Source organism: Sciurus vulgaris (assembly GCF_902686455.1).
Source record: "Sciurus vulgaris genome assembly, chromosome: 3".
Classification (NCBI taxonomy): Eukaryota; Metazoa; Chordata; class Mammalia; order Rodentia; family Sciuridae; genus Sciurus; species Sciurus vulgaris.
In genome coordinates this window covers 31,250,917-31,276,170 of record NC_136463.1, presented here as the reverse complement: position 1 = coordinate 31,276,170, position 25,254 = coordinate 31,250,917, and positions in this window count along the sequence as shown.

The following is a 25,254-nucleotide window of genomic DNA, read 5'->3' as shown; positions in this document are numbered from 1 at the left end:
TATGCAAAAGATGAAAAATTATGACATTAAAAAAAGATTGTAGTGTTTTAAAAAATATGGATTTAATTAAGCATTTCCTCCACCTGGGGATGGGAGGATGCAGAGAGGCATGTGGAAGATACAGCTTCTACTATTTCAGTACCCGGCCACCATGGTCCCTCTGCAGCCTACTCTTTGGCTTTTCTTTTGACCAAGTGGGAGGTTGACACAGAAGTGATTCTCTCTTTTTCTCTCTTTCAGCAAAATTGGAGTGAAGACCATTTTCATCACCCCAATAGTCCCAAAGAAGCACTCCTTTTTCTCAGAATCTCACATAAAACTTTATCAGTCCTTATCTTATGACTTTTGGACTTACTTTCTCTCTTTATAGGACTTGGAAACTGGTCCCTTGGCCCAGCAGGGAGACAGATGCTGAACAATTCTTCTACTCCTCTTCTTCTTAAGCATCCCATTTCCCCCTCTATCCTTGACTCAAGGGTCCCTGAGCTAAATTCTTCCCTTGAACTTCAACCCTCAACTATAAAGTCTTATGTAGAGATGCTCAATAACGTCACCAGCCTGCCAATTCTACAAACAACTCTGTTCTGAGTCTCAGGTTTGAATGGTTATGCCCTCAGAAATCTGAAAAAGCAGTCACTCTCCTTTGGTAACTGCAAATTTTCCTGGGTGAGCCTGCTGGAGTGATGATTCAGAAAGCAGTAATTCAGACAGTTACCAGATCCATTCCCAAGACCGACAAATGCAAGGTGCTTGGTTAGTGGGAATCGAGTTTTGATATGTATAGATGGATTTATCTGTGTTTCAGGAATAGAACAGCATTATAATTCTGTAAATGATGCTTGGAGTGAATGAAGTGCCTTCCATAAAACACTTCCAGATCACTTTCAGATATTATTTTTAAAACATTCATTTAAAATGTGCCATAATTTAGACATATTACTTAACCAAATTGTCATGGCGCTTTCTAGGAAACAATAGTAACAATAATAGTAATTAATATAACATCATGTTTACTGACATCGGCACAGTTCTAAGCATTTTATGTAAGTTGACACACTTAATTCTCTTTATAATTCCATGAGGTGGATGCTGTTATTATTCTAATTTCACAGATGAGCAAACCGTGCATCAGAGGTTAAGATGTTTTCCATAGTCCCACAGATAAAACAATGGCAAAACTGTAATTTTTAAAAATCCAGGCTATTTATTATACATCTTCATCTCTTCTTTAACCTGCAATTCCTTCATATTATTTGATAGCATGTATTGCTTTGCATCATGAGTATTTAATATCTTTCCCTACTAGTTGATGCTTCCTCATGGCAAGGATTGTGACTGTAAGCGTTATGCCCAGTGTAATGTTACTAGCATGTCTGCTGAACACAATTCGTCAATAAATCTTAGGACTCTTTGTCAAATCCCTCCTTTGTATATGGCAAAGTGACTTCATAAGACAATGATAAATAACAAAGAAAATAAAATATTGAAACAGACCAGAGACCCCCCCCAGAAAACCCTTATCATAATTAAGCAGAAACCCACACCATATTTGTATCATGTAAGTTCCTCTTCTTGTCAGAAAGCTTTAGAATAGAATATCAGCAAAAATTTCTACAGAAAAACTCAACATGGGATAGGACTTCCTATTTCTTGTGAGGACTAAGTTACTCTGTCTTTTAAAAACTAAGTTTGGACACAGACTTGATGATATCACTCTGCCTTTTTTTGTAAAACCTCTGACTAATCTAAAAAATGGTACAAAAAACACTTTCTGTGAACTCAAGAAAAAAAAGTAATACTGTTATGCAGACACCTATAAAAATGTAAATCTTCAGGCCCCACTTCCACTGGGTATAAAGTTCGAAGAATTTCCTGATGCTTCATCCAGAGAATGTTTTAGGTGACAGCCTCTCTGGACCCTGCAGTCAATAAAACTGCTTCCTGAAAATTCCTCAGGTGTCCAGCCTCTTCTGTCCTACATCAGTATGACCATATTCTTGTGCTTTTCACAACAAATTTGAAATGTCCTCCCCAGATGAAGACTTACATCATCATGCTGAAGATGACACAAATGTAGGGCAACAGGCATGTGCAACTAGTGTGTGTGTCCATGTGAGGGACAGTAAGACCTATGATTTGGGAGGAAGCAATGGGGGATGGATATACTGAGCTGCTCAGAAACACAGCAAGTTAGTGCTTGAAAAAGGCCTAATACTGGAATCTTTATGTGCCAGGGTACAACATTCTAGCTGGGCAAGATGAGATAGGGCCAAATACCTGCAAAAGATCTAAAGGATAAAAGAAAAGTTGCAGATTACCAAACTTCAATAATCCACAAACTTACTTGATTCATACAACTTCTGGGTCTCTCAGTTCACTGAATCATGTACTCGCTTGCTCCCTACAGTCTCTTTTTACATTTGCTATGTACCAAGTGCCCTGGGAACTTGGGTGATGACCAGTGTGAGGGTGGTGATAAAATTCACCAAGACAAAGAGAAACAGAGAGCTTTTTGGAAGAAGATACGCTGTGAGGGTGAGGGTACACAACCAAGGCAAGTGCTGCTGGACTAGGTGGGGTCTGGTCTCATATGCACTTCTGAGGTCTTTGTTTGCCTTTGGAGGGCTTTTTGCTAGAAATGGTTTATGCTAAGGAAGGGGTGATTGACAGACTCCTATGCCTTGCCCATAATACTTATTGCGCATGTGCCAATCGCTCCTACCTGGGCTCCACTTTAGATGCATGAGATGCAAATAATATGTATGGGGTCATCAAAAGAGGCTTTCCCTTGTTAGGTTACTTTAGGTCAGACTTAAGTGTCTCTGCATGTGCTCCTTGGGATGACTGGGCAATCTTTTGCAAAACAGGATCTTGCCGTTTATAGTTCGGGAAATTTATTCTTCTGATAATGACAAGGGGCAGGATGAAAAGGAGGTTCTTAGGCTCACTTTGGTTTTGCTGATTGTGGTGGGTGGGGTTTGGGACAAAGGTCCCTAATCTATCCTGCCTCACTGAGTTCTTTATTAGGCAATGGAAGCATTTGGGTTAGCAAGAGGGAAGTCCTAAGGTTTAGAATAATGTTTCTGACCAGGCATTTATTTCTTGGCACAACATCATATTGTGGAGGTGTTTAGGAAACTGCTTTGGAGTTTGAACTTGAGTTCCTTAAATGAGGTACAATCAGATAGTTGACTGTCCCTATCAATTCAGCTAGCATATTCTGAGTACCCACTATCTTTAAACATTGTGAGAATAAAGATTTAAAAAAAAAGGAGTTGACAGTGTACTTCATCAGGTTTTATTGTGGGTCCCTAAACCAGATGGTGTGGGGGCACAGGGATGGGGATCTCTTTATGTAATGTAAGATGGAGACTATTCTAAGTTCATTAGTGCCTTGGCTGAGTCTCTGATCTAGGGCTCGCCTCTCTCCATGGTCTGCTCATTCTCCTGGGTGCCAATCAGCCGGTCATTTGCAGTCCTGTGTAATTAGGTATGGAAATGGGAGTGAGCTCCTTTTGTGAGAATGACACACATCTATCTGCTCAGGAAATCCTCCATTGCGCTCTCCTCCCTCTGTTTCTTCATCTACTGGTAGGTAGAGAGGGCTTTATGAATCTGGAGTTGGGTGAAGCCTGAGATGCCAGAATCAGAAAAGAATAATCAACTTCTGAGCCATGATGGCATGTGATGTGAGGGAGGAATTATGTTAGCCACTGTGATTTGGAAGCTGTTGTTTGTGGCAACTGGTCTTATCCTAAATAGTCAGTATCAGTGCTTGACTGACACAGGGTCAAATCCTAAACACCAGGATACCAGCATAAGAAAGGCTATAATAAAACTCAGAATTATGAAATATATTCAAGTTTACACCACACTTTCATGTACATTAATTCATTTTGGCATTGAGTCTTATAATATCCATAAAGAGACAGGGCAGGTATTGTTTTGCTGATAGGAAAGGTAGGCTCTTTGCATTAGACTGCATGGGAAGATGACACTATCAAAATAAACTTTAACTCAGTTAGGGAAAATCTATTTCTTAGACCTATCTGCAGACTAGAGAGTTTGGTAACAAAGGCTCTGAAATTATTGGTTCAAAGGTCTTTTCATGGTCCCCCTTTGCTGCTTTAATCTGATACATGAGTCTGGGCTGCAGGGACAAGAATAGTTGTGGGATCCTCCTGCTGAGGGGAAGGGCCCTTCTCTGGAGCTGACTCCACTGGCTGTCCTTGGGCTGCTGTAAACTCCAGGAGCACCCCCACATGGTTGCCCCCACAGTAAGCACTCCTGGTCCTTCTTTCTGCCTGGGTTTCTGTAATCACTGGAGCATGTCCATATTCTTTAGCTGTAACTTTGAAGATTACAACTCAACTCTTTCCACTCCTAAACCAATGCAAATCATTCTCTCCTCCATGTCTTTGCACAGACATTGTTATATTTCTGCTTATTTTAGTCATTTGTAGATTTAATATTTTTGCCCTTTTCTATTTCTTACAAAAGAAGAATCTTCTCATGCAAAAATTTCAGTCTACAGAGGCACTGTCCTGGCGGCCACCCACAATGACTTCCCCTACCTAGTGATGTTTTTCTAATTCATCTTGATTAGTTTATGCTAGTAATATGCCTAGCATTTCTTTAGGTATGGGACATGTAAAAATGAATAGGGTATGACTCACCCTTATAAGAACAATATTTGCAGGTATAAAGTCAATCAGTATTAATGTTCCTTTGAGACTTAAATGCATGCTGAATACCTTCAGTAGAAAACATTTGTACTCCATTGTACCTGTGAAGCTTGGGATGAATGAAGTAGTAGAAGACATGAAACTCATCCACAAAGAAGCTCTGAGGGTGACAGACAGCTTATACTCAGGCCTGCCTCAAACTACAAAACTCCGTAAGCCTACTATGGTGGGTCGGTCACCGTATCAGTTAAGATGCTTTTGATAGCAAGTTATAGAAAATGCAACGTTCAAATTGGTTTGAGACAAAAAAGGAACTTATTGGCTCCTGTGGCTAAAAAAGATCTGGGCCATGAAATTGTGTATTAGTGGGATTAAAAACAAATTTTCTAGTTCTGTTAATTAGTATAGATTTTTTTTCTTCTTCTAGATCGGTGGACCTTTGTGCACAGTGATAGAATCACTTATTATAGATAAGACATAAGCAAACTTTAAGGCATCCATTTGTTCTTTCATAAATACCTTAGGGAATAAAGGAAAGCATTCCAGCCAAGTGGACTGTTAAGGGTTAAAAGTCTCACCAATGATGCAGCCAAGTGATAGTAAAGATGTCCTGACAGCTCATGATCCTTGATTCTTTAAAAAAAAAAAAAAATTAAGAAGTTGATCACTTCTTTTGTCTTGGCAAGATGGGAAAAGATTTGTGTAGTCAGTGAATCCTAGCAGATGCAGTAGCAAAAGGGGAGTGTGATGTGTCTCCTCTTACCTCAGGCTGTCCCAAAGAGATGAATGCTGTTTTATGGAATCCCCTGTGCCTGAATCCAGGAATACAGGCAAATACAGTTTTGCCAGATTTCTAGGCAGGGCCCAAATGCAGAAAAAATTATACACACACACACACACACACACACTCACACACACACAAACTCCACAAATTCTTTAAATGTATCACTAAGAACCATCTACAGTCCTTTGAAAAGTGATAGTTACACCTAAGTTCAAATTGCCATGGGTATTGTCAAAATGCATCAGCCAGCATTTTATCAGTGGCTAAAAGCTTTAATAACATAGCAGAATTCTCCAAGATGTCAAAAGAAGAATTTATTTTCATAAAGCAGTATTTATGTAGAGAATCCCAGGTATTTGTTTTGAGATAATATTCAGGCATGGCTGGATCCAGGTTCTCAGGTACAGTTTCCTTCTCTCTGTTTATTGGCTGTGCTTTCTCTGATGGTCCTTCTTAGGCAACTTCTCTGCACAAGTTGCCAAGACTGCTGCTTGTAGTCCCTGTTTCATGTTCCATTCCCTCATAAAGCAAAAGAAAAAATTCTCTTTCCAACAATTGAAACCAAAGTCCTAGAGTCACGTCTTATTGAATGAATTTGGGCCATGAACCTATGTGAATTAATCACTTCCAGTGAATCTCTAAAAGTAGTTGACTCAATTGGCCAGACTGGATCACATGCCACCCAAGCCACATGGACTTCTAAAATGAAGAATCACTTAATCAACTTCAGTGGCATTACATAATAGGCTTCCCAGTGGAGGATCATGGGAGGGCTGCTGCTCCTACTTCAACAAGACTGATTCCACGCCATCAGAAATTTCCCTTTAACCCTTCTCATCCCTCAGGCTTATTTCTGTTTGGTTCAAACTTCTTACAAAACAAACAAACAACAACAACAAAAAAACAAGTATGGTGTTATGGTTTAAATGTGAGATGTCCCCCAAAAGCTCATGTGTGAGGCAATGCAAGAAGTTCAGAGGAGAAATGATTGGGTTGTGAAAGTCTTAATCCAATCAGTGATTTAATCCCCTGATAGGGATTCACTGAGTGATAACTGAAGTGGTAGGGTGTACCTGGAGGAAGGGGGGATTGGGACGTGGCCTTGGGGTTATAGTTTTGTATCTGGTGAATACAGTCTCTGTCTCTGTCTCTGTCTCTGTCTCTGTCTCTCTCTCTCTCTCTCTCTCTCTTTCTCTCTCTCTCTCTCTCTCTCTCTCTCTCCCCTTCCTGATCTCATGTGAGTTGCTTCCCTCTGCCACCTTCTCCCGCCATGATGTTTAGCCTCACCTTGAGCCCCAAGGAATGGAGCCGGCCTTCTGTGGACTAAGTCCTCTGAAACCGTGAGCCCTCAAATAAACCTTTCCTCCATTATAGTTGTTTTGTTCTGGTCAGGTCCCTTAGTAGTAGCTGCAAAAAAGCTGACTAAAACACATGGATACTTAAAGTTATGAACAGAACAAACAATTCTCACGCAAACTCATGATTGCTAGAAGGATCCTTGGGAATCTGGCAAAATCAAAGGAAGAGCTGAATGAATGTGACTCTGGAGAAGCAAGAAGAAAATGCCGTTGGCAGTAGTTTACTGTCTCTCTAGAGCAGTGAAATCTAAGTCACTGCACTGCGAAGACTTTCCATCTTTGTCTCTCAGTTAAAATTCCAAATTCTCAGAAGAGAGCATATGATTAGCCTATTGTAATGTAGAACTCTGAACCAGTAGCTCTTGCTGCGAGACTCAAACCTGTAATACAACATGGAAACAAAAACCACAAAAAACCCTCCAATGCCTAAAATACTTTTTAAAGATGAGGGAATGATGTTCATGGAAATAAACTTTTCCAATATTGTGTAGTGAATAATAGCAGAGCCAGTATTTAAATGCAATTCTGACTAAATGATCTGTACCATGTCTGTTAAACTCACTGTGACAGGATCCTAAACCTACAAGTCTTAAAAGTCATGATTTTATTTCCACATGTGTGTGCCTTTCTTTGTATTTTGTAAATTCCTTCAAATTTATTAATCTGTGTTTGGATCACCCCATTTTCTCCTAGTAAGGATGATGCCCTTGGGGACCTGATGTGAGTGGCTTCGAGATTAGATGTCGAATGTGCTTATCAGAGAAGCCAAGCCCCTGTGGACAATTTTTTCTTCCTCCTTAGCTGGACTTCTTAAGTGCTCTTCTCTTCGTACTTTCTTAGCATTTCGAGTTAGTCTATTTAAGGAGTGATTCTCTTATCCTACCACTCTACTCCCCAGAAACACCCATGATTTAAAAATTCCAAACCCGAACAGTTTTTGCTCACAATATGTAGGAGGAAGAATCAGGAGAACATTTTCAGGAAGCCTAAAATGTGGTGAAACTTGATAGAAAAAAATTCCTGGTTATGGCATTCTGTTAGGGATGATGAGGCTTCTTCCTTCATCTATTCTGGGCACCAGATTTTCTACTATTTTTCAGTTGCTTTTGATTCATGTCAGGTAACTTCCTATGAGACTTTTTGAAAGATTTTGTGTGTGTGTGTGTTTGTGTGTGTGTGTAATATATATGCATATGCATATGTATATATATATATACTTATTTTTCAGTCAACTCTTCATATCTGTGGGTTCCCCATCTGTTGATTCAACCAACCTCAGACTGAAAATAAAAGTGCATCTGTACCGAATATGTATAGACTTTTTTTTCCCTTGTGGTTATTCTTTCAACAATACAGTATAATAACTATTTGCATGACATTTGCATTGTATTAGGTATTATAAGTAATCTAGAGATTATTTAAAGTATGTGAAAGAATATGCATAGTTTTATATGCAAATATTATGCCATTTTATATAAGGATTTGAGCATCAGCAATTTTGATATCCACTGTGGAGTGGGTGGGGAGGAGTCCTGGAACCAGTTCCTCATGGATACCAAGGAATGCCACACACACACACACACACACACACACACACACACACACACCAGGAAAATGATTGAGACTAGTGATAGCTTTATATATTTTAGAAACATGACTATATGCAACCAATTCTACAATGTGATTTTATGTGTTGTGCTTGTTTTTTTCATATTGTATTTCAAAGGTTAACTTCTGGCCTTTTTACTAAGGAAAAGTTAAGGTTTTATGATTCCTCTGCTTTCACTCTTCTTCTGCATGAACATTCTTTTCTGATTACAGACAACTCTTTATTTTTTTTTTTTAATTTTCTTTCACAATTTAGATTTGATTTGCTGTTTTGAGGATCAATACACATACATTTCACTTTGTACACAATTCTTAACACATGGACTGAAAATCTAATCAGGCTTATACTACAATTCTTTTTCAGTGATTCCAGTGACTTTTCAGCTTTGAATTTGGAGGTGATGTTTCCTTAAGAGAAGATCAAGTACCAGTATCTTTAAATGCTGCTGTTACTTAAGTCTCACTAATTCATAACTGTCATACACACTACATACTCAAATCTTCCATCTTTCAAGCACATTAAAGAAAATTAGAAAAACTGGACTTTTATGACCAAAGATATTTACAGAGCACACATGATTCTAACAGCAACGATCTGGGAGTGGTCTTCTCTCTCTCTTTTTATTTTATTTTTTAAAATTTTTTCTAATTAGTTATAAACCACAGTAGAATACACTTTGACACATCATACATAAAGGAGTATAATTTCTCATTCTTATGCTTGTACATGATGTAGAGTCACACCAGTCCTGTAGTCATAACTCATAGGATAATAATGTCTGATTCATTCTATTCTCCTTCTTACCTCCGTATACTCTCCCCTCCCTTCACTCCCCTATGCCTAATCCAAAGTACCCCACCTTCTTCCCCAGGCCCCCCACCTTACCATGAATTAGCATCTGCATATCAGAGAAAACATTCAATCTTTGGTTTTTAGGATTGGCTTATTTCACTTAGTATGATCTTCTCCAGTTCCATCCATTTACCAGCAAATGCCATAATTTCATTCTTCTTTAAGGCTGAGTAATATTCCATTGTGTGTGTGTGTGTGTGTGTGTGTGTGTGTGTGTGTGTGTATCACATTTTCTTTATCCATTCATCTGTTGAAAGGCATCTAGTTTGGTTCCATAGCTTAGCTATTGTGAATTAAACTTCTATAAACATTGATGTGGCTGTGTCACTACAGTATGTTGAGTTTATGTCCTTTGGGTATAAACCAAGGAGTGGGATAGCTGGGTCAAATGATGGTTCCATCCCAAGTTTTCTGAGGAACTCCATAGTGCTTTCCATAATGTTTGCACCATTTTACCTGTTTGCAGTCCCACGAGCAATGTATGTATGTACCTTTTCCCCCACATCCTTGTCAACATTTATTATTGTTTGTATTTTTGATAATCACTACTCTGACTGGGGTGAGATGAAATCTTAGAGTAGTTTTGATTTGTACTTTTTTCATATATTTGTGGATTGATTGTATTTCTTCTTCTGCATTTAATGTCTCCAATCTTCTTCTGTGAAGTGTCTGTTCAGTTCCTTAGCCCATTTATTGATTGGGTTTTTCCTTTTTTTTTTTTTTGGTGTTAAGTTTTTTGCGTTCTTCATATATCCTGGTTATTAATGCTGTATAATGAGGTATATGTGGTAACAATTTTCTCCCATTCTGTAGGCTCTGTCTTCACATTATTGATTGTTTCCTTTGCTGATAAGAAGCTTTTTAGTTTGAATCCATTCTGTTTATTGATTCTTAATTTTACTTCTTCTGCTTTAGGAATCTTGTTAAGGAATTCAGGTTCTAAGCCGACATGATGAAGATTTGGGCCTACTTTTTCTTCTTTTAAGCACGGGGTCTGTGTTCTAGTGCCTGTCTTTGATCCAGTTTGTGTTGATTTTTGTGGAGGGCGAGAGATAGAGGCTTAATTTCCTTTTTTTTAACTTGTGGATTCCCAATTTTCCCAGCTCCATTTGTTGAATAGGCTATGTTTTTGGTGCTTTTATCTAGTATAACTGTATTTATGTGATAGGCTATGTTTTTGGTGCTTTTATCTAGTATAACTGTATTTATGTGGGTTTGTCTCTGTGTCTTCTATTCTGTACCATTGGTCTACGTGTCTGTTTTGATATCAATACCATGCCATTTTTGTCACTATGGAAGGAGGAGTGGTCTTCTTTAGGAAATAATTCTACTAAAAAACACAGGAATAGAAGTCATTTAAAATACTGGAGATATCAAATGCAGGACGGAGACTCCAAACTGCCATTTAATATGCCATTAGAATATAAAACTAGCCCAACCTATTGGAATGTTAAGCTGTCACCCAAGACAGTCCAGACCTCCCATAATTCAATATCGCACTCTCTTCTGGTTGTATCCCCACTGCCCACCCCCCAAAAAACAACCAGCAAATGATTTCACTTCTAAAAAAAAAATCATGTACCTTTTTAAATAATGGGATGAGGTAGGATTCTCTCCTTTAAAAAAAAATTTCTGGAGTTATTAAAAAACTTGCATTTACAACGTAGTTAAGATATTCCTCTGGATTGAACAAGAAGGGAGACAGGTCTACTGAAAAAACACTGATGTGATCAGGCAGAAGGTGGCTTCTTTTCTGCTTCATCAGGGTTGGACTGCCTCGTTTTTCATCTCCCCATTTTCTGCAGGTAAATCTTCTATAGTTTCTTGGTGAGCCACTCAGCCCGTTTTCCCTTTGCTCCCCCCCCCCCTTCATTTGCACTTTTTGGTCCAAAGATTTATCCTTTCCTCTGCCTTCCTGGGTGTGATATCCACAGTGACAGGAGCAGGCTTAGCCCGACAACCTGGCGAACCTCCTCTTGGGTCCTTTGCAGTGCCTTTGACCTTCCTCACCAAATTGCTGAGGCCAGCTTTGAACTTGCAATCCTCCTGTCTCAGCCTCCCACCATGCCTGACCTCCACACACAACTCTTATCCTACATAGTTTATGCTTGATTAACCATTGATTTCTGTTGAAGAACATTAGAATACAGAAAGTTCAGTCTCTCAGTGGACAGTGGTCAGATTTCACTGCTGAAGCACAGTCTTTCTCTTTGTCTACAGTTTATGTGAACATTCTGTAGCCATTGGTTTTCACATGGAATTCCCTCATGCAACCTTCCAGTGTCCTACTTGGTCTCTTTGGTTTGGACAATTGAATAAAATCATTTCTAACCATGGGACGACTTGGAAAATCTCCACCCTCTGCAGAAATCATTTGACTTTAGTTTAGGATCATCTAATGCTCCCTGTGTTCTTTAACCCCTGGGTCCCCTTCTTTTCCTTTTCTTTCTCTTTCCACCCCCAGGTTCTATGGCTAAGTGGGGGTGTTGCTGCTTTTAGCATTTCAGCCCAGCATGGGTTTGGTGATAAAAGCCATGTTGAAACGATTTGCAGTCAATGATATGGGAAGCAAGGAACTTCTCAGAGGACGTTGAGGACAATTCAGATCTCTGATGCCTGACCCACCCCAGGGAAATCTGGCTCAAGTAGAGGTAGAGGCCAATTCATGAACTGACTTTCCAGTACAGAAAAGAAAAGTTATCAGCAGATAAGAACAGATTAGCACTTTACAGCCGACAAAGCATTTCTACATGCGTTATCTCCTTTAATCCTCACAACTCTGAGGGAGGTATTACTCTATGATCCCCTTTCCAGATGAGGCTCAGGGATGTGAGGACTTGGCTTCGGTGTTTGCCCCAGAGTTGGATCTGAATCAAGATCTCGGAGTTCTGAGTCCCATCATTTCCCTGAAGCTTCACAGATGCACCAGGGAAGGCCTGGTTTTTGTGACTCCTGACACAGAAACACACTTTGCACAGCCTTTTGCATGAGTTGAAAGTACAGGTCTTTTAAACGAGTCCTTTAAAGAGAGACCACATGGGCAAAAAGAAGATCTGCTCAGAGTGCAAACGCAAGGAAATCTGCCATCAAGGTACGATGGGAGGATGAGCTGTAGGTAAAGGTCAAAAGATCAGGAAAGGGGCAAAGAGGGGCTATTTTTTTCTGTAATACAGGAATATATACAACCTGGACTGTCTGTAACAAATAGAGAAACACCAGTTGCATTCTTTGGCATGGGAGTAATCTACTCATTGGAAAGTTTTTAAAAGATCTATACTTAAAAGAAGAATTTAAATATTACTTTTATAGAAAAAAATGAAGTTCTTTTAGAATAAATGTTAGCAGAGGTTATGACTAGCAATGGCAAACGAGAAAAGTGAAGAATTCTTTTCAGGAGAACTTGCTGTGGCCATCATAGAAGTTCCTCCAAAGTGTTGCAAAGAAGCCCAAGATGTGCACCAGGCCCGATCTCAGGTGATCAAAGAAGAAGACTTTCTAAGGTCTTTTCTCCCTTTGATTCTCTGAAGATGAAATAAACATTTTTTTTTTTTTTTTTTTCTAAGTAGAAGCCTAGTATGTGAGAAGCAGCCCAGGTTCCTTTTCTCTCTGTGACAGTACTGCTGACACACAGCTGGAGACTGATTTATCATCACATTTAAAGAAAGCTTTGAACAAATGATAACACATATGGGCGTTAAGCACTTTCTTTCCCCTGCATAAAACAAAGTGATAAATGGTGTGTGAATTTTAAAGGCATCATCCCTCCAATGAAAACTCTAAAATATCTAAGAACTGCCATTTCAAATTTACAAGGCATTTCATAGGAAAAGATTGAGTAAAGTTAGTTGAAGTCTATTAGTTTCTTTTTCACCTCAATGGCAGTCTTATATCATCAGCTCCACACCTCATATTTATAAAAACGTGTTGTGATTCTTTCTAAGGTGAGTTGGAGTTGTGAATTGTCTACCCTCCTCCATTTCTATGATATGTATTTTTTTCTTATTTTTTGACAAATGAATTAGGATGCTCTAAAGCAGGTCAGACCATATCCTGAGTCCATAAATCCTTGATTTGTATAGGAGAAAGTCAAGAAGGTCAGTTCAAGTGAAAGTCAAGGAGTATTTCAAAGTTTTATATAGTCTCTATCAGTGTGGTATCCATAATGACCTGCTTGCTTCCATTTTACACATAGCTTCATTTTCTTTGGATATTCAGTTAGATATTTGACTCCCTTCAGATTCTGGGTAGCCGGCCTGACATCATGGTTGAGAACAAGAACAGGTCGACTGGCTGTCCATCAGGCCCACTGCCTGTTCTTATAAATAAAGTTTTATTGGAAGACAGCCATGTTCATTTGCTTATGTGCTGTCTATGTTTGTTTTCACTCCACAATGGTAGAGTTGAGTGGTTGCCACAATGTGAGTCTGAATTACCTGAAATATTAATTATCTTGTTCTTTACAGAAATAGTTCCTTTCTGCCTGGTCTAGCTCCATTCAGCTAGTGTTAATAGGGTTGCAAGTAAGAGTTTTTTTTTTTTTTTTTTCTTTCTTGATTCTTTAATATATATAATTCTATTTCTTTTATTTCTTCAGTTTAATCCCTATTATTTGAAAATTTGCCAGATCTGGTTATATCTCAGATTCCATTTTTTATATTCAAAAGAAAACCATTAGTGCTGACCTATATTTCTCAGTTTGTGTTTTTTCTATTTTATCATTCTAAAGTTGTAAAGAGAAAGATAAAAAGATATTTGTTGGCTACTTGGTTAATTTTCCAAATCTTCTCCCTTCCTGCCCACATCAGCTGAAATCTCTGAACGATTTCTTTTTTCCAGTGATTTCAAATCTCTGAACTTCTACCATTCACCTCCCACTCCATCCCTATTCCCCTGATGTGCAACCACATTTCCAAAGGTCAAAATGCTCAAAATGCTTGGTCCCAAGAGAAACATACAGAGAGCACAAAGCACCCTTTTAGGTAATGCAGCTCTAACTTTCACGGGAATTTTCCATTTTGCACAAGTTGAGATTCCAACACGGAAATGACATTCTCTAGTTGGTTTGTATTGAGATCTTGAAACTATAAAGTTTCCTCCAAGCAATCTGCTCATAAATCCTTTTAAGCATGTAGACCTTCACACAAGTCCCAACTAAATTAAATATCAAGCAGAGTTAGGAAAGGATGGATAGGTACATGTGATTATTTTATAAGTTTAGGAGAGACAAAGTATGTGGGAACTTGAAGTTCAGTTCCTCTCCTCCGTCGTTGCTCTCTCTTCTAGTCTCTGGAAAAGCTATAGAAAGTTCCAAACCTGTGCTCCTTTGTCTATGCATGTCCACTGTTCTTGTCCTCAGTTCACATGCCAAGCACTGATTGTGCTTACCCAGAGAGTATTGGGAATTCAGGGTGGTTTTCCTTTGTGTTGGTGACATTCTTCTTTTGAACAAGAAATTCCCATCCTTGGGTACTTGGCTGCATGATATGGGTAGTAAACATTCTGTAGTGACTCAGCAGCTTATACACTTCTTTCCCAGTTCGATATTCTGTAAACCAGATGTTAAGCTCTTCAGATCTCCCTTGCCTCCAAATATTGAAGCGTAAAAGGAAAATCACTGTAATATCAAAAGAGAACTAGAAGCATGAGTATATTCCACAGAACTCAGCATGCAAAAACTTAGGTTATTTTGGACATTGTGGAATAATTGTGCTCTAATCCTTGTCTGCCTTTAGCTATCTATATGATCTGAGGGAGTAATTTTGAATCATTGGATTTGTTAAATGTAAAAAGGAGAGAGATTTGACTTGATTTTTACAGGTTTTTTTTTGCCACATATTTAGATTATGCTCAAATTCTGAACTGTAAAGGCTGTCAATCTCTCAGCAGGTTTTCAGAGAAATGCAGTCTTAGGAGATTTACTGTCTTATGTTACTTTCCTCCTGACCATAAATAAACTTATTTAGAACTTGCAGGACAGTACAGATCCATGGGTGCCCTTGATAATAGAAATATTCCTTCTTTTGAGAAGATTACAGTTTTTGACCAAATGAACACCCTAGATAAGCTCCCAGGTAGAAGGGTAAGCAAAAGAGGAGGTAGCTGCCTTTCCCATCAGGTCAGTTGAGAAACCCTGGGCCTTCAGAGAAGACTTGTTACAAAGAGATGTCTTGCATTTGCCAAAGGGGACTGTACCATTTTACATTTTGTCTCATCTAGAGCCAAGGGAACAGAGAATAAGCTATGCAGTTTCTTCCCTAGGCCTATAATTTTATGATTTTATAGGAAATAAGGTGCTGATTTTCTTGTCTACCATTGAAACTTTGGTAAGTGCATATTTTTATTGAGATGAATCTTGTCTTAACAGCTGCAGATGGAACATAGTTCATTAGGACCTCTATATTAAGAGGTATGTAATCTTCCCCTTAGTTTTTATAGGCAAAAAAAATCTCAACAATGACAGTATAATATTTGACCTCAGTAACTGCACCTGGAGTCATTCACCAAGAATACCAAAGGAATTTTGCCAACAAATTTAGCTCTGCACATTAGCAGTACAATGATCTGAAATCACATTCATCTGTACTTTTTAGGAGGTTCTAAAGCAGCCTTGATGAATTAGGTTTTACTCTGAAATAGGGGGATAACATAACTCATTATTAGCACACATTATGGAAATGGCATTCATTAATCCAAATTGTTAGTCATTTAAGATGTACATTTCAAAGGCACATGATTTAATGCAGGGGAATGGATAAGATTGAGTTTGCTCTAATCTCTTATCATGAAATGAGTATGAAGAGCTGTTATAATGAATAGGGAGGGGGTGGTCTTGGCAAACCAGCATACTTGAGGATTTTAATCCACAGTGTCTTTTTATCACCAGGACTTCTTTTCATTCAGGACTTCTGTGCAGAAGCATGCTGCTCTCTGTGAGTCTTCCCCATTCTTTCATCCTAGGTCTATAAGCATTCAGCAGACATCATCCCTGAGACTATTTAAGAAAGAAGTGTCTGTTTAAGAATAGGATGAGAAAGAAAGAAAAGCCACAGTGTACAAGCCCCAGGGAAAAAAGTACACAAATGCCTTTCTTCTTACCTCTTGGACCCCACCATAAGAGCAAGGGAATTGAAGTTGTTTGTACAGAACTTAAAACGATGTTCAACCAAACTGTCCCACCTACGAGAGTCATCCATCCTCGCTGCCAAATGCACTGTGTCAAGATCCCCCTTTGCATTTTCACTTGAAAAACTAATAGTAAATGCATCGAAACTAGTTATTTTCGACCAGTTTCTTTTGTTCCCAGACCACCTGCAAATTCCATCCTGTTGATAGAGAAATCTTGGTAGAATGGAAATTTGATATGATCATTTCCATGTTTAAAATTCTTGTTTCTCATAGGCATCATGGTAAACTTCAGATTTGTTAGGATAAGACTCCAGGTTTCTCTTTTACCATCTGGGATTTATCTGCTATTCTAGAGGAATGCCCTGCCTTCCTCAAGTCAATCTATGTGCAGTTTTTCCAAATGTTTTTGTGTTTGATCTTTTGTATATCTCGTTTAGATTCTCATTTGAGCTGAAATTCAAAGGATTAAAAAATGATGGCTAAAATTTACTGGGCACTTAATTATGAACCAGTCATAATTCAGAGCCTTTTATATTCATTGATGCATTTGAACCTCTCAGCAATAATATGAAGTAGGTAAGAGCACTGACTTCATCCTCACTTTCTAAAGGTAGAACCCTGACACACAGAGCAGTTAAGTGACTTGCATGAGGTTCCGCAGGGAGTTAGTGTGAGATCTGGAATTCTGGGGCACGTGCTCACAGACGAGGTCTTATACTAGGATGCATCCTTCAAAATTTAGTATAGAAGGAACTGCATTGGAAGGCCTCCTCGTGTTTCCCCCTGTTCAACGCCCAGAATTCTGCACATCCTCAGTTCCAAGAAGGGCTGCGTTTTAACAGTCTCTCCTGCCTTTCCTTACATAGTGCTCAGGAAATATTTGTGAAATGGAGAGAAACTTATTGTTTCTACAATAAATTATTCCTTTTGTTTTAAAAAGTTCTGTACCTCTAGCCAGCAATTTAACCAGCAGACAATGGGTCCTCAGTATTGAGTGATAGAAGAGCAAGTGGGTTTATAGGTTTTTTCCTGGTACCCAGTTGGAAGCGGATCAGCCTGTGTTAAAAGAGCAGCTATTTATTTGCTTTCACCTTCTTTTTTCCCCCCAGTCTCTTAATAACAAATACCACTACTTCGCCCAACTATGAAAGTTTCCAGTTTCTCTATCTAAAAATCAGTGTAATAAGAAAACCTTCCTCTGGGACTATTGGACTCTGATTACTGATTGATCATTTAAGTTAGATCTTCCCTGCCAGTCAGTATTCCAGCTCTGGATAAGCAGGAATTTCATGTCGACTTGGCTCGCTGCTTCTGCTGTCTACTTTTGACTGACTTGAATACCCCACTCCTCATTGCAGGCTCTGCCGCAGGATGGAGGGCTGTGGTCAGGAATCCAAAAAAATCCTTTTGCTAAAGCACTTCTTTCCTCAAGAAGTGATGGAAGTTCCTTGCTTTAGCTTTGAACAGTCAGGCAGTTTATGTCTACACCATGCTACATAAATTGCAGTCAATTACTTAAGGTTAACAATTGAAATTCCCAGTAGTAGTAAAGAAACTAGCCATTTTCAAGCCATTTGTAGTAATCTTTAGTAACCGATAATTAGACACTAATTAGCTCGTTTGCTTCGTATTGTTTTTACTTAGAAAGACATTTAATGAGTTAATTACAAGAAAAAAAAATTGAGTGGTTATTAAACGCCAATTAAGGGGTTTTATATATGTAAGCAAAGTACATTGGCTAAAAATGTTTGAAATTAAAACAGTGAACTAAACGATTTAAAGTAACGTGTCAAAAATGGTTCTACCCTTATACCAATTACCAAGATGCACTAGTATTGTTTGATAAGTGAAAGATGAAGGAAGTTGTTGGTTATTAGGATTAATAACAGCCCTATTGACATCTTGAGTCCCATATGGTTGTTGTGGGGCACTGCAGGCTGCTGAGTGGCCTCACAGTCCTTTACCCATTGGATGCAGTAGTACTTTCTCAACTGGGACCACAAAAATGTCTCCAGATGTTGTCAGATGTCCTCTGGGGGATGCAAAAGTCTCTCCCAGTTGAGAGCCACTGAGCTGCAGACTAACATTTAAAAATTTTAGTTTATTTCTTCAAGATTGTTTAATTTTCACTACTTATCTGAAGTCATTTTTTACAAGTCCATTATACCATTGCTGAACTCCACTGACCAAATACAGTTTCAAGAACTAACTGCTCGTTATGGTTTGGACATGAAGTATCCCCCAAAGACTCATATGTGGAAGATTTGACCCCAGTGCAGAAACGTTAAAAAATGTGGCTTTTGTAAAATGACTAGATCGTGTAGGCTCTAACCTCATTAATGATTTAATCCACTGAGGAATTCATCACTCAATGGACTGTCCGAGGTGGTGGATCCTATAGGAGGTAGGATCTAGTTGAAGGGAGTGAGTCCTTCAGGGTATTCCCTCGAAGACTGTCTTGTCCTGTCCCTTGTTTATGCATGCATGCTCTGTCTCTGCTTTCTGTTTCCATGAGGTGAGCAGCTTTCCTCTGCCATGGTCTTCAGCCATGATGTTCTGTTTCACCTCAGGCCCCAAGCAATGGAGTAGGTGGACTATCGACTGAAACCATGAGCACAAGTAAATCTTTTCTCCATTAAGTTGTTTTTCTTAGGTATCTTGCCACAGTGACGTAAAGCTGACTAACACTGCTATCGTGGTAAGAGCACTGAATTAGGTACTTGAAGATTTTGGTTCATAGTATGTGTCCTACCAGTGTATGGTCCTGAGTGAGCGACATATCATCTTTGAACACTGTATCAGTTTCTTCATCTATATAACAAAGATATCTATACATCTGTCTAGGGTTCTAGGACTTCTCAAGTCAAAAAACACTTTGGAAAATAACTTGTCCTTTGGTCATAAAGATGTTCCAGGATCATCCAGAACATTCCCTGATTATCTGTTTTTGTTTTCTTTAGTTAAGATATATTTATTGAGTGCTTTCTTTGTGCCAGGTAGTTTTTCTAGGCACTTGGGATAGATCAGTAAACAAAACAGACAAATACATCTTATGTTAGAATGAGACAGAGTGGGGATGAAAAATTCAGTCTTAAATGGAGTGGTCTAAAAATTCCTGCTAAGAAGCCAAAATGAGTTATGTGACTATCTGAGCGGCAATCCCCCAAATAGAGAAGCAGCCAGTGAAAAGCTAGTGTCCTTTGTCTTTTCCAAAAGTTAAAAAGTATTAATTAACATAATATCACAATGAATTTCCTTGCTTATAAATTTAAAATTGGGGCCTTTCATGTAAAAAAATCTTATAATTTGCTTTTTAAAAGATGTTAATATATGTTTATAGGATATATTAAAATGAGCATAAGTATGCCTTTTTAATACAACATTGGGGTAACTTGAGGAAACGGAGTATCTTGTATTTTCCAACTAAGAATTGTCAAAAGTTTTAGTGAGTCAATTGAGAAATAGGCAAACATTGTGTTAGTGTCTTCCGGTAATATTCAATTAGTTGTTCTTATCAGTTGGAATTTATGGACAATAATATTTCAGTGTCACATTAAGAAGTCACTCTGTGACCTATACCCTTTGAAGTCTTCAGGGTAACTACCAAAGCACCACTGGTTTTAATTAGAACATCTAACAAATTAGATGAACATGGAGCTTTAGAATTTTAATCACATGATAGAAATCAGGCATTGTCGTATTTAAGAATGTGTTCTGCCATTGCTAAGCTTTCATATTCTTTTCAGGCAACAACATTGAAGAAAGATCATCAATCTTCCCTTTATATTTGGAAGCATGAAAGTTGATGTTTTAAAGTAACAGTTTTATCAATTAGCACCACAATTAATTCTTTTATTCAGTTGACAGATAAAAAGTGTATAGATTTATGGTGGACCAGATGATGTTTTAAAATAGGTATACATTTTAGAATGGCTTAATCAATCTAATTAACATATGCATTGCTTCACATTGCACAGTTTATTCTGTGATAGACCAAGAAGCTCCCATTCATTCACTGTCTGCGCCTGACAGAATGTAATGTCTGGGAGTCCATCTCTCTACCAGTCTTTATATCAGTAACTCTTGGATTGTTTAGTGTGTTATTCTCTAATAATTCATCAGTGTTGTGGTTTAAATATGGGCCCAGAAGCTCACTTGTGACACAATGCAAGAATTGTCAGAGGTGAAATGACTAGATTATGAGACTCGTAACCTAATCAGTGAATTAATCCACTGATGGATTAATTGGGAGTAACTGTAGGCAGGCAGGGTGTGGCTGCAGGAAGTAGGTCACTGGAGGTGTGCCTTTGGGGTTTACATTCTGTTGCTGGTGAGTGGAGCTTTCTGTTGCCTGGTTGTCATGTCTGAGCTGCTTTCCTCTGCCATCCTTTTTCTCCATGAGTGCTCTCCCTCACCTCAGACCCAGAGCTATGGAGTGGGCAGACTGTGGTCTGAATCTCTGAAAGTGTGAGCCAAAATAAACTTGTTGTCAATTACTTTGTTCTTGTGGGGCATTTTGTTCATAATGGTGCAAAGCTGACAAAAATAGGAAAAATGCAAAGGAACTATATTCTCCCAAGTTTTGCATGCTCAGAATAGTTTGTGTGATTATAAGTCAACTTGTTTGTGGACAGAATTTTTGACCCACTCTCTCTTTTCTTCAGTGACTTAAATATATTAATCCATTGTTATCTAGAATAATTAACTGATATAAAATAGGATGATGCTATAATTTTTCTTTCCTTATAAGTGACTTGAATGTCAAAAGGATTTTTCTTTTTCTCAACAGTCTAGTAGCCTTTCAGGAATACTTATGGAACAACTCATTTAAGAACAAAAACATTTGGAACAACTCATTTAAGAATTAATCTAAGGAGAATTCATTTAATACTTCTGGGATACAGTTTTGGCCCTACTAGGCTGATTTTCTTTGGTAGACTGTGTACCCTTATAAAATATAGTATTGATATTTTTTCTACTTTTATGAAAAAATTCTTTGATTAAGAATTTTAATATCTGTTGTGATCCATGCTTTAGTTTACTCTGCAGGGAACCATTACAGGTTTTGTGTCAGTTGTATTTTTTCATAGATGGTCACACTGACACATTTATTCCAACCAATACAGGTTTTTTTCCAACTTGTGTATTTTTAATTAATTTTATTAGTGTAGTATAGTTATACCTAATAGTGGAATTCACTTTCTTTACATGCACACAACATAAGATTTAATTTGTTCAGTTTTATTTCCTAGTAACTGCCTTTTCCCTTCTCTCCTTCTTCCCCCTGGTCTCAATCTTGTATTCTACTAGTCTCCCTTCTATCTTCTTTTCATAATATGATTGGTATATTGCAACAAAAGGTGGAGTCTATTCTCTCTCTTGAATCTAGGCCATGCCTTGTGACTAGGTTGACCAAAAGATGACGAAAGAAATAATGACAAATGACTTCTCTGTATTAGGCTGTTTGCCCTTGATAGTCTGCCACCATTTTGTAAGGAATCCCAGGCTTCCTAGAGAGGCCAGGTGCACTTGATTCAGCCACTAGAACCAGCAAGCTCTTAAACAACACTCAGTATCAACCACCAGGCAAATAAATGAATAATTAGATAATTCCAGCCTGTAGCCCTTACGACTTACAGCTGAGGTTACTAGCATCATGGAGCAGAAATAAACTTTGCCATAATGTCCTGTCTGATTCTCAAAGACCACGAGAGAAAATTCTTACTTAAAGCCCCTAGCTTTGGGGAATACTTGATGTAAAGAATAGAAAACTGACACAGTGTGTTGATTCTTTTTTCCTTTAATTTTGACTCTTACATGTTTCCTTTTCAATTTTGATTTTGTATTTAATTGCTTTTATGTTCCTTCTAGTTTAAGTCAGTATAGTTTTTATTTCTGAAAAGATGTTTAGGAATTTTTCCATGAGTTCTGCTACCTTATTTCTAGTTTTTCTAAATTCTTATTTATATTATACTTTCATGTCTCATCTCCTATCCTTAATGCTGTCAAAATTAACAAAACCAAGCACTAAAGTGGCAAGGACAGACTTCAATTAGTCATATACTATTGCAATAAAGGAAAGAGTCCAGCATGCACAGGACCTGACTTCAGTTTGTCAGAGAGCTGACATGGCGTTTGAAATGGAGAATGAAAAATATGTTTTTTTTTTTTTTTTGCAGTGCTGGGGAATTGAACGCAGGGATCTGTGCTTGCAAGGCAAGCACTTTACCAACTGAGCTATCTCCCCAGCCCGAGAATGAAAAATATGGAGGTGGGTGAGTGAGGGCTAGTAGAGTCAGGCAAGTGAAAAAAAAAATCACAAAATGGTGGGGGGAGGGAAGGCAGTATTGGTTCACGTGAAACCCATTAGGCTTTATTAACTGGTGCTTATCAAAGTTAGCTTCTGACTCTCCGAAGTCGGGATACAGGAACCCTATCCTCAAGTTGGTTGGAAGTAACAGTAAGTCCTTCTAGCAGTCTTGAGTTTCCTTAGGCACTTTGAGAGGGACTGGGGTCACTCTGGAGGTGGGGCCTGGAGCTCTTAGAAATGTTATTGCTTCTTCGAGTCTTTACAGCCAAGGTTGAGCCTGCACTTAAAGAAGAAGGCTCCCGAGCCTGGCTAGAGTTTGGTGAAGGAAGAGGTTTGCTATAGCTTTTTGGGAGAAAAAGAGTTGGGGGAGAGTTGGCCACAGAGTTGTTTTGTGAATGTGTCTTTAGGGTATTTTCGTTGTTTGTAGGGGTGGATTTTTCTCCTTGGCTCTATTTTGCCAGAAGAACTTTGTGTGGCGGGTTGCCTGCACCCGGGTCAGTGCTTGTTTTTACGTGAAGTTGGTTTTCCTGAATGGTTTAGGAGGAAGGGGTTCGCGCAGGTTCTGTGTCTCCAGTGCTCCTTGTTGATTCCTTTTTTTCCTCAAGTGTGAAAAGCACCGTCGGTTCTCAAGCTGCCTCTTCCTTGCTTCAGCAGTGTGTCTTTGTCTTGTACACTTCTTGTCGTTACCCTGTTCAGTTGCGATTTTCTTTAGAGCACTTTCTCCTCAGTGAGGGGCTTTGTCCTGGAGAGGGGCTTTGGTTTACTAGTTTTGAGAGCTCACAGGGTCCATATTGATTTCTGGACTTTCAGATCTTGTTGCAGATTCCCTGAACCCTGATGACTTAGGAGAGGTTTCAGCACCGTCCTGGGTTTTGCTGTTGTTCTTAGTCAACCTGCAGTGTGTGCTTTAAGGTCAACACCTGCAACAGTCACGGGGTTCACCTGTTCCCAGGTGTGTTTGGTGCTTGCTAACTTTCCTCGGCTTCGTCCTGAATAAAAGCTGAGGACCCAAGAGCCTTCTGGCTCTACACAGGGCTTTCTCATCTGTAGTTTCATGGAGATACCTTTTGTTATGTAGTTTTATTGTGGATTTTATCTGTGTGATTTTTATTTTTCAGTTTTTTAGTTGCTCTGTTTTAATGGAGGAATTCAAGGAGACTCATAATGGTACCACCATTGTAATGTGAAACAAATTTCATGTATGCATTTTAATCTCACATTATTGTATGTATATCTGAGACTGCCTTGAATTGCTTGTCTATAAAGAGAGGATATGAACATATTTAGAAAAAAGACAGGTGACATATCACCTCTGTTCTCCTCATAGCCAACCACCAGGGAGCCAGGTTTTGCTGCTGGCTGGCTCTCTTAATGCTGCCCATTTATAGCATCCTCTACATCAAACTTCATAGCTTGGAAATCTGTAAAAGAAAATTTTAGGCTTTATAGCATGAAGAAATACAAAGGTTCCTCCCTTCACACAATTTCCTGAGGATATAGCACTCTTTGTCAGTAGTTCCTCTTAAGCCTTTGGAACTCGAGAAGTCTTTGGAACGTGCAGGGATGGTGGTGGAGAAGTGGGGTGAAGGGAAATGGTGGGATTAATGCCAACTCTGGGTTCTGGAGTCTCGTGACTTCCTACAAGAGCAGCATGCAGCAACATACTGAGAAGCTTCCTCTCCATCTGACTGTTACCCAACACTGTAGCTCTTAATAGCTGCAAACCTCAGAGGAAACACACTGACTTCCATCAAGAACTTGGTGGAGGGAAAGTTCTGGAGTAAATGAGAGTACATGTGACTTTGGTAGCACTGCTTTTAAGACCTTATCCTGAAGATTCCCATTCCGAAGGCTGGTGGAGTTATTGGAGTCCTCAATTTAGAAATCTGCCTGTTCTCTGATCCTCCCAAAGGTGCGCTGAGCACAGTCAGCTGAAACCCAGATGTTGACAACTTTAACTTAGGTTTAAGGTGTTAAGGGAGATTAGACTTGAATTACATTTGGGAAAATAATCTCTACTATTCTGAAGCAAATAAATCTTTAATAGTATTAACAAAGGCACTTCAAAGTTTTTATTCTGCTTTCCCCCTAAACCAAATCTTCCTTTCTGAACAACATATTGCAGAGTTGAGTGTGAACGGATCAGTAGCATATGGCTTAATCTTCCCTCAAATCCCCTTTGGGCTTGAGAAATTAATTGACAAACTCGGTGGCAAAGCTTCCTGGCAGTATTTGGAACCCCAAATTTAGGAAACATGACTGGAATAATTTAAAGACTATAGTTCTGATCAATGCCTTCCTCTCTATCAAAAGTCCTCAAGGGCAAATGGGAATACATAGCTGACTACTTCAGGTTCTAGGTCTCAGTTTCCCCTATGCTTTTTTTCCCCTCTAAGATTTTATTAGGAAATGTGCATCAGTCAAATTCAAACCAAAGGGTTTGTTGCCTCCTCTGAACTGAAACAGTCGTGCATGGGCAAATGCAGAGATGAGGGAAACAGCTGAGCTGTTTCTTTACTATGTAATGTTTC